The sequence below is a fragment of the Mirounga leonina genome, unplaced genomic scaffold (genome assembly GCF_011800145.1).
Source record: "Mirounga leonina isolate KUSES-001 unplaced genomic scaffold, KU_Mleo_1.0 Mir_172, whole genome shotgun sequence".
In the NCBI taxonomy this organism is placed as follows: Eukaryota; Metazoa; Chordata; class Mammalia; order Carnivora; family Phocidae; genus Mirounga; species Mirounga leonina.
In genome coordinates this window covers 2326246-2336859 of record NW_023270442.1, presented here as the reverse complement: position 1 = coordinate 2336859, position 10614 = coordinate 2326246, and the positions used below count along the sequence as shown (strand labels likewise).

The following is a 10614-nucleotide window of genomic DNA, read 5'->3' as shown; positions in this document are numbered from 1 at the left end:
TTTCTTTCTTTCTTTCTTTCTTTCTTTCTTTCTTTCTTTCTTTCTTTCTTTCAGTGAAACCTTGCCTTGATAGCACCTGGGATTGTAAGAAATTGTCAGCTGATTCTTGAGGTATTCTTAGTACAGATTCATCATTTTCTTTTTTAAAAAAGATTTTATTTATTTATTTGACAGAGACAGAGATAGCGAGAGCAGGAACACAAGCAGCAGGAGTAGGAGAGGGAGAAGCAGGCTTCCCCCCGAGGAGAGACTTGATCCCAGGACCCTGGGATCATGACCTGAGACAAAGGTAGACGCTCAACGACCGAGCCACCCAGGCGCCCAGATTCATCATTTTCTATGAGTGATGTTAATCAGCAGAGGATATACAAAACTTTTGGACTAAGAACTCTGAGATAATCTGGTTGAAACTAAGTTATTCATTTTCAAAGATCTGTTTAAAATGAATTTAATGGTGAATTTATGATTGTACTTCGGTGAATATGTAATAGAGACCAGTTATTAGCAGCAACACCAGGAGCCCCTGAAGATTTTATAAAAATATATAAGTTCTCTGATCTTCCATCCCATTGGTGAAGATTTCCTCCTTGCCTTTTTTTTTTTGTGTACATACTTTCCTAATCTCTCCCCTCCTTCTTCTGATTTCTTTAGCAAACCTTTGTGATTCACAGACTTCCTTTAATATCTGCACTTACTCTCTTACATTTTGTATTCTTTCTGTAGGTTCTGCTTGCTGCCCAGTGAGTTATACTCAAAAGGAGCTAGAATCCAGGAAAGACACATGTCAGTAAATTAGAATGTGCAGTCCTCTGGTATAAATATGGAGTTATTTGGCCATTACAATGAAGACAACCGCAAAAAAAAAAAAAAAAAAAAATCCAATTCATTGCATGATGTAACGAAAATATACCTATATCCTATGAATAGAAGTCTTGATGATGTGGGAAACAAAGACCAAAGAAAAATTATTATATTTCAACACCACATACAGCCTATTGACAAGTCCCTGAAACAGGAGAGTGACCTTCGTCTAGGGACTCAATTATCTCAATGTTAATACTTAGCTAAGGTCAAAAGGCAATCTTACCCCAACCCCCAAGATCCTGTAAGTCTACTTTAACATATAAAAATTCCTTTGGAAACTTCCTTTATCTCTACTCCCCAAGATACATGTTGGCAATCATCCCCCAAGCATCTGACCACCAATATATATCTGAACGGTTTTGTTAGACAGTAATAAGTGACATTTTTCCCAACAATAGCTAGCCCTCTCAAGGTCTTGGAAACTTTACTTCCGAAATTCCTCAGAGGCTTACACTATCCCAAACTCCCTCCCAACTTGAAAGTCTATAATGGGCCACTCCTCATGACGATGGTGCAGCTCTTACTGTGCTTTAATAAAACCACCTTTTGGCACCAAAGATGTTTCAAGAATTCTTTCTTGGCCTTTGGCTTCAAACCCTAATGTTCTTTCCTACATCACTGACATATTTCAGAAATTAATATGAGACAGTAAAAGAGGAAGGGATTTGTTAATAGTTTTTTCACTAGTTTATTCACAATGTTTAAGATCTATTTATATAATGGAAGCTAGATTGGGTCCAAAAATAGGAGAAAAAGTTGGCTCAGAGCCTAAAATAAAGTGGAACTACCTTGAAAATAAAGCAGAGTGTCATTTACCTCTGTGCTTTTCTATACAATATATGTTTCACCTGGTTTCAATTAAAAAGAACTGTTAATGTTCTATCAATAATTGCCAAATGCCATGATCAGCTCTTTGGAAAGTGATGAAGTAGTGTCATAAAGAAATTATATAATAGGTTGAAATCCAAAAATCCATGCAAATAAAGTGAGAAACTTAGAGGTATTTTCAAATCCTTATCATTCTATTCCTAATATCCTTTGGGATTTCTCAGTTCAAGCAGAGGCTGAAATGTTCCACTAGTTAATTAGAAAATAAAAATATTAGGGCCAAATATGTATTGGATATCTATTACCAAATATGTATTGGATATCTATTATTTTCAAGTTACTATTATTTTCAAGGGTTATAAAAATTTTAGAAGTTGGGGATATCAAACATAAATAGACAATAAAATAATAATTAGATAGTATAGGAACTTCATAATTCAGTATATGGATTTTTGTTACAGCAGTGATGCAGAAAAAATGAGTTTTGATTTAAATGCTAGAGAAATCACTGTGAACTGGCTATCACGGGTGAGTGACATGGAAGGATATTTCGGGACTGACCTAGCTTACCCTATTGATTATTATCAATATTATCTTAATGAAATGAAAATGAGATTGCTTATTGTCCTTTGAAGTCTCTCAGTTCAAGCAGAAGCTAATTTATATTTGCCAGTTATATAATCTGACCATCTACACCTTGAGTATATTATTGACAAAAGGGGAGGAAAAATGTATACCACCTTCAAAATATGCTAACCAGGAAGATTTACAGTCAACACTCTTAGCATTCTAAAAGGAAAATTAGATTTTACATATTATATATTTTGAACTGAATTTTGAAAAAAAAAAAAACCTAAAAATGACTTGGATGACCCATTTCTTAAGTGTTCTATTTTCATCCATGAGAAGGGATTTTCCCTAAATCCTCCTGGCTGTTTCCATCACCCATCTTAGGAGTAGGATGTATCACCTTATAGGGGTCAGAGTCTTCATCTTAATTTTTCAACTAAGTGGAGCTATCTGTGAAGGCTGGTTCCATCAGGATGGCAAGGTGGGGACACTCTCCAGGTCAGCTTCTCTTCTGGTAGTCCACCTCACACAGACCTTCTGTGGGGTCACCGTGCTCTGGCAGGCTGACCTAGCTTGCTAGCTTCCACCATGTCCATGCTGACCCCCAGAAAACACTTAGCATTTAAAAAAAATCCCCAAAATAAGGGAAAGTAGCAACATGGGTCAATAATGTCTATTCTGTAGTTTCAAACATTCCTTTGCAGGGGCTATTCCAAGAAGAGTAAGAAGTTATAAAAAACACTTTTATCTCAGATAAGTTACATCTTTTATCAGTTAAACAAAACAGAGTCAAATGCTAGTTATACATCTGCTAATTCCTTGTTTTTTTTTTCTCACTTGACTCAAAACTTGATGGAAAAGAGTGATTCTCTGCATTTACTTATGCATTTTAATCAATAGTTTTAAATTCTTACAACTTTCACTACATTGCCCAAAAATTTTCACTCTGTAACTATCCCTTTTAATAACTTTTTGATTTAGGAATTAAATGCATATTTTTAAAACGAATTGTAAAAGTTCAATGTCAGAAAGCATATGGTTATTTTCTGATTTGACTGCAAATCATTCCAGTTCCTATTTGAAGGGCTAACATTATTTTATATAAAAGGAATAAGGTTAACTTTATTTATCCCACTAATATGGTTCATCTAATACCAAATATTGTCATAAAAATATCTGCATGCAGTTAAAATTTGCTAAGTAAAAGGAGAGAAATGTAAATAAAAGACAAACCTTGAAAAATAGTTTGTGTCAATTAAAATGAGACTAATATCAGGGAAAGTGATCAGAGATAAAATTTACTTATTTATATCAACAAGAGAAAATGATCTATTTTTTATTTAAAAAAGGGATTTTCCAATTAATGTTGTGGTCTGCGTGAGAAGGGGGACCAATACTTTTATTTAAAAAAAATCTAGAAATGGTTGTTTGCTTATAGTTTGTATTATAATAAACAGTGATATTTTATTATTTATGTTTTTATTTTTTAATTATTTATTTATCTGAGAGAGTGAGTGTGCATACACACAGAAGGGAGGGGCAGAGGGAGATGGAGATGGAGAAAGAGAATCTCAAGCAGACTCCCCTCTGAGCTTAGCCTGACACCGTGGGGCTCAATCCCAGGACCGTGAGATCATGACCTGAGCCAAAATCAAGGGTTGGACACTTAACTGGCTGAGCCACCCAGGTGCCCCAATAGTGATATTTTGAACAACATAACATTAGAAACTATTACTATAGTATTTGGAATTCATAAAATAGATCATATTGCAATTATGTCATTATTCTCTTGTATGCTGCTAAGTCTGTGCCTTCTTTCTTTCCTTCTATCCCTTCTTCTTCCTTTTCATGTAAACATTGGGATAATAATTCCTAGGTTACGGAGATGTTTTGAGAATCAAATGAGAAACTGCATACAACTGTAGTGCTTGGAATATAGCTGACTCTCAATAAATGGTAGCTTATTACAATTATTTTAAGTGGTATCACATGCTTGAATCTATTGTTTTAGCTATAAAAATACATAAGATGTTCATCTTATAGATAGATTTCTTATAGAAATAAAGCTCAGGTAGGATATTTCTTATTGATTCCATATGGCAGGATTTTATGTCCTGAATCATAAGAATTGAAAGTTTGAAATTTTATTCTAAATTATAGATCATAGTTGGTGCCATTTGTATGTCCATCTTTTTTGTGTGTCTTTCGTTTTTAATATAGCTACAGAATATGTTTCTATAACTTTTCTTGGTACTCATTCTCCTGTCTACACACAAACATTTCTCACAAAACCATGAAAATTAAAATTAAAAAGTAATGAAAGAAATATGGCTAAGTGTTTCCATGCTTATGATATCACTGTGGTGGTATAAATCACAGTAAATAATCTATAATATTTTGCTTTCTTCTCTTTAACATCAAGTGTGTAACAGTCTACTAAAATCTTACCAGGAAGTTGTAAAAATTAGTATTCTAACAAAACATTGTGCATTAACTTTTATTTAAGGTGATGCAAAAAATGGTAGGCACATAAAAGTGGCATCAACTCTGACAGCATTTAAAATATTTTTTCACAAAGTTAAATATATGAAAGTATCAAATTATTTTGCACACATCAGTAGTTTCTAATGAACTTAGTGGTTATTCATAAACCTATACAGAATTAGGTGAGAGAGACGGAAGCTTAGGAGTTCACATATATTTTAGAGAAATACATATTTTTCATATTACTATTAAATATAATGAAGTGGTGTAGCTAAACCAAGTAATATAATGAAAAATCCTCCAAACTATTTAGCCCTGAAATGAAACTTTAAATTATACTCTCCTTCTCTCTCGCTCTCTTTTTATTTGCTTTGAAATCAATTATACCATTTTAGATAAGTTTGAAGCAGGTATTACTATTATTATTATTATTATTATTATTATATCACAAATTGAAAAACTAAGGTGAAAATACATTTTCTTTCCCAAAGCAACAAGCAAGTTAATGAAATAAAAAATGAAGGAAATACTGAAGAATTTTTATTGTTCCTCTGATACCGTATCCCTTTGCTCATAGTGAATCATTTCACAATTTCATTACCTGTTAATATACCTGAGTGAATAGAAGAAACTAATGGATATCCCTGAAAACTCAGTATAGAAAAGACTTCTTGAAAATAAAGAAAATTATTGTTAGGCACTATTACTACTAATTGTAATGTTTAAATTACATTACAGATGAAGAGTAAGAGATTTACTTAAATGATATTTTATAAATGAAACATTTCTTATCTGATGAAATTATTTGCCAGTCAAAAAATGAATCAGAGATAACTTGTCAACATAGCATTTCTTGAAATTAATTTCATAACTTTATATAACATTAAAAATAAATTGCTTTAAAACTATCTTATTTGATCTCTATGAATTCTATGGCCTCTGGCCTTACAAAATTGAAGGTCACTATAGTTTCTCCCCCAGTATTAATATTCTTTTGTCACTACTTACAAAGTAGTCATTCCCTCTTTGCTGACTCTATTTTCTGTCTTGGTAGTTAGGCTCATGTACTATCTTGGAATCCCCTTGTCCTCCTCTGCTTCTTTTTCGCCTCTTCTATTTCTTTTTGGTGGATCATTTTCTACAATTTTCTGGAAGTCAGGTGATTCAATATTCAGTTTTTGGCCATTTGTGCTTTCACTTTTGCAACATCCTTGAGAGCTTGTCTTTTCTCACAGCTTTAGAAATCAACTCTCTACTTGGGATGATCCTAAATCATCTCTTACATTCGAATTTTTTTCTAAATTCTGGGGCTAAATTTTTGACCTCCTCATGAGCCCTTTCACTTGGAATTCTTACTACCATCCCAAACTCAAGGTACCTAAAACAAAAGTGAAGTCCATTCATAAATTTTTTTCTTCTCATCCATGTTATTAATATCCAGATTTGTAATTTCTAAGGCCATAGTTCTATCTTCATGACTACTCTATCATTTTTTCCTGACTCTGTCAACTTCTGTATAACAATTATTTTTTCTAATTTTTTATTAACCCCTTTTTACAGTAAATGCTAAAATTGTAGTTAAACCACTGTCCCTGAAACACAAGTGATTAAATAACTTTGTCTCTATTCTCACTGCTATTAATAATTTAAAAATATATGCCATTAGGTTGCCATCATGAACGACACAGTAACTATCCGGACCAGGAAGTTCATGACTAACCGACTACTTCAGCGGAAACAGATGGTCATTGATGTTCTTCACCCCGGAAAGGCAACAGTACCTAAAACAGAAATTCGGGAAAAACTAACCAAAATGTACAAGACCACACCAGATGTCATATTTGTGTTTGGATTCGAACCCATTTTGGTGGTGGCAAGACAACCGGCTTTGGCATGATATATGATTCCTTGGATTATGCAAAGAAAAATGAACCCAAACACAGACTTGCAAGACATGGCCTGTATGAGAAGAAAAAGACATCAAGAAAACAGCGAAAGGAACGCAAGAACAGAATGAAGAAAGTCAGGGGGGCTGCAAAAGCCAATGTTGGTGCTGGGAAAAAGTGAGCTGGAGATTGGACAACAGAAGGAGTACAGATGCTGCAGTGGCTTTATCTGGTTGTGCAGATTTTTCATGAGAGGATCAATAAACTAAATGTTAATGTGAAAAAAAAATATATATGCCATTAAAGAGTTCCTAGTTGGATATAAAATATGTACTCATCCATTAGTTTTAGGCTCCAGTCCTACAACACTTATTACTGCCCTCTATTAAATAACATCTACAATAACCAAATTATGGTAACAGACCAAGTGTCCATCAAGAGGGGGCATATATATGCAACGGAATATTACTCAGTTGTAAAAAGAATGAAATCTTGCCATTTGCAACAACGTTGATGGAGCTAGAGAGTATTATGCTAAGCAAAATAAGTCAGAGAAAGACAAATACCATATGATTTCACTTATGTGTGGAATTTAAGAAACAAAACAAATGAGCGAAGGGAGGGGAGAGAGAGAGGCAAACTAAGAAACAGACTCTTATGTATACAGAACAAACTGAAGGTTACCAGAAGGGAGGTGGGGGGGATGGGTTAAATAGGTGATGGAGATTAAGGAGGACACTTGTGATGAGCACCACCTGGTATGGAAGTGTTGAATCACTATACTGTACACCTGAAATTAATATTACACTGTAGGTTAACTAATTGGAATTTAAATCAAAACTTAAAAAAAAAGACATACATACCATTTTATACACATACATATGTATATATATAATCTTACCCTCTCCCTTCACTCATATTTTCAGAGATTACCAAAGGTTAATATGGAATAATTATGGGACTAATATAGAGTGTTTTCCTTCCTTCCTTCCTTCCTACTTTCCTTCCTTCCCTCTTTTCTTCCTTCCCTCCCCTCCTTCCTTCTTTCATTTATTCCTTTTTTCTTCTTTACTCCCTTCCTTCTTTCCTTCCTACCTTCATTATTTTTGTCATTGAAAAGTAATCTATATTAATGCACTCAAAACCTACACTTGCTTTTTCACTTGTTAGGTTATGAACTATCTTCTGGGTAAGTGAATACTGTCTTTTTTTTTTTTTTTCTTTTTCTTTTTTAGCATAAGCAAAATCTATTTTATGTCTATACCACAATTTAGTTAACCATAAGAATTCCCTTTCTAATGGACATTCAAGTTATTTCCAGTTTTTCTGTTTGTTCATTTTGAGAAACAGTGCTATAATAACATTCATCTGTGTGTGCATAAAAAAATAAGTAACATCTTTCAAGTATATGATCATTCTGACGTTTTCACAGGGCACCTCGTTATGTAAATTTTACTCTAACTCCTTTAAAATTTTAGAATTTAAAATTTCACATCTCTAGAATGTAAGCTCAGTAGAGTGGAATTTTTTTTTTTTTTTAAAGATTTTATTTATTTATTTGACAGAGAGAGACACAGCGAGAGAGGGAACACAAGTAGGGGGAGTGGGAGAGGGAGAAGCAGGCTTCCCGCGGAGCAGAGAGCCCGATGCGGGGCTCGATCCCAGGACCCTGGGATCATGACCTGAGCCGAAGGCAGACGCTTAACCGACTGAGCCACCCAGGCGCCCCAGTAGAGTGGAATTTATAGTCTACTTTGTTCAATTAGGGTCTCCAGTGCTTTAAAAAATGCCTAGCACATGGTAAGTGTCAACAACTATAAAGGGGCTGAGATTTTATTCTCCTTTCAAGCTAACAGAAGATTCCTACATCAGAAACAAATGGGTTTTTACACACAGCAAAACAGATACCATGAACTTCATGTTTGCTCTGGTTCCCCATGCTTCCCCAGGTCTCACGGCAATGATTCAGATGGATCATGGTGGATGTAACACAGGAAGTATTTTTGCTCCCATCTGAAGAACTCCAATTTCAGAAAACACCCATCTTTTGTCAGGTGATACAATCAAACCCACCCAAACTTTGGCCCAGAGGGAGACATTAACCTTATTTTTGTGGCTAGCAAACAAGTCTTCTCTTTGCTCTGAGAAAGACGCCGTCTCTATCTTTCTGGGTGGTTCACTGCATAGACGGTCTTGAAAATACGGTCTGGAAAAAAAGCTGTCAGTGCCTTTGCTTCCAAGATGTTCAGAAACATAAGGGACCAGTAGAAAATCATCTCCCAAAAGGTGGTGCTCTAAAACTATTTTTAAACTGAATGAATAACAGAAACTCTTGAATTTACGTAAGTGGCCATTTTTATCTTGTTTTGTTCTCTTGCATTAGTCCTCTTTCCTATATATTTGGCTTCAATTTCAGCAGTGTCTTCTCTGTCCTCTTCCAATACTGAATCTTCTCTTCATTTTTTTAAGGCTGAGTTCAAGTTCAAGTTTAACTAGACATAGCCCGTTTTATTTCTTCTCTGAATTTTATAGAGATTAATACACAGTTCAACCTCCTTCACTTCTATAAATATAAATTTTACTATGTTTAGGGAAAACTGAAAGGGAAACAATGCATTATGACTCCAAAGATATCCTTTCCTTAGAATTAAACTTCTCCCTGCACAAAGTTCTAATGCTAGATATTTATTTAAATTTTACTTTAGCAGGAAAAAATTTCCTAATTAGCTAATGTGAGAAAGAAAACTCTAGATCAAGTATCATTCCTAATAAATTAATCAACCAATATTCTTTGTAGTTTAAGATAGGACAGTCTGTCAGAAATAAGCCACTGCACTTGCCTCCATCTGAAACAAACTAGAAGTTGATGTCATTGTAATGTGGACTGGAAAGAAGGGAAGGGACATGCTAGACTTATTAGAATCTTCCACTTATGATGATACATTACACTTTGGATTTTATAGATACAAGGTTTTCCACTCAACTGCCAATCTTTAAGCCTCTAGTCTAAGAAAAACAATGATGAAATCCAGTTCATTTTTATGACACCCAAGTATTAAAAGGGAAAAAAAATATCCTAAATTTCATGGGGCATTATGTACCAGTTCTAATTTTCCTTCAGGTAAAGAAGAAAATATCTCTCTGATTAATCTTTTAAAATAAATTTCTCTTTGGTTCTTTATAAATTAATGTGGCCTTGTATTATAGGTTACCTGCTAAATCTCTATTACAATTCTTCCTTATGTGATTAACTTCTAAAATGAGTTTTGTGTAATTAATGTTATCTTCATTAGAGCTTAATAATGTTTTTCTTTTTTCGTATTGTTTCCTGAACTATTGTGTACTCTTAGAAGTAGAAAATGAATGATTAAACTCAGTATTTCTATTATGATCATATAAAAATATTGAATAGTGGTACCTGAATAAAATTAGGCTATTAATTTGTGAGTGGCAGTAAGTATTAATGTAAGGCGATATAAGAGTAATTCACTTCAACTTACTGAACATCTTTCTCTCTCTCTCTCTATATATATATATATCAATATCTATATCTATCTATCTATTCATCTATCTACTATCTATCTATATGATTAGGGAATGATGAATGAGCATTAATGCATTATTCCTTAACAGAAATCCTTTTCTTAAACTTCCTATTGTACAATGATTCGTTAATATGTACTAGTCACACCAGATTTGCTTTTCTTTTTTTAAGATTTTCTTTCTTTCTTTATTTGACAGAGAGAGAGCACAAGTAAGGGGAATGGCAGGCAGTGGGAGAGGGAGAAACAGGTTCCTCGCTGAGCAGAGAGTCCGATGTGGGGCTCAATCCCAGGACCCTGGGATCATGACCTGAGCTGAAGGCAGACGCTTAACCAACTGAGCCACCCACGCGCCCCACACCAGATTTGCTTTTGATTCTACTTCAGTAAGGAAATTGCCTCCACATCTAGTGTATATAGTCACATATTTGGTAAATATA

General features: G+C 34.1%; 1 pseudogene; it reads left to right on the top strand.

Moving 5' to 3' along the window:
* The first annotated feature begins 6416 nt into the window (after positions 1–6416).
* On the top strand, positions 6417–6814 carry LOC118018868 (annotated as a pseudogene).
* The last annotated feature ends 3800 nt before the right edge of the window (positions 6815–10614 follow it).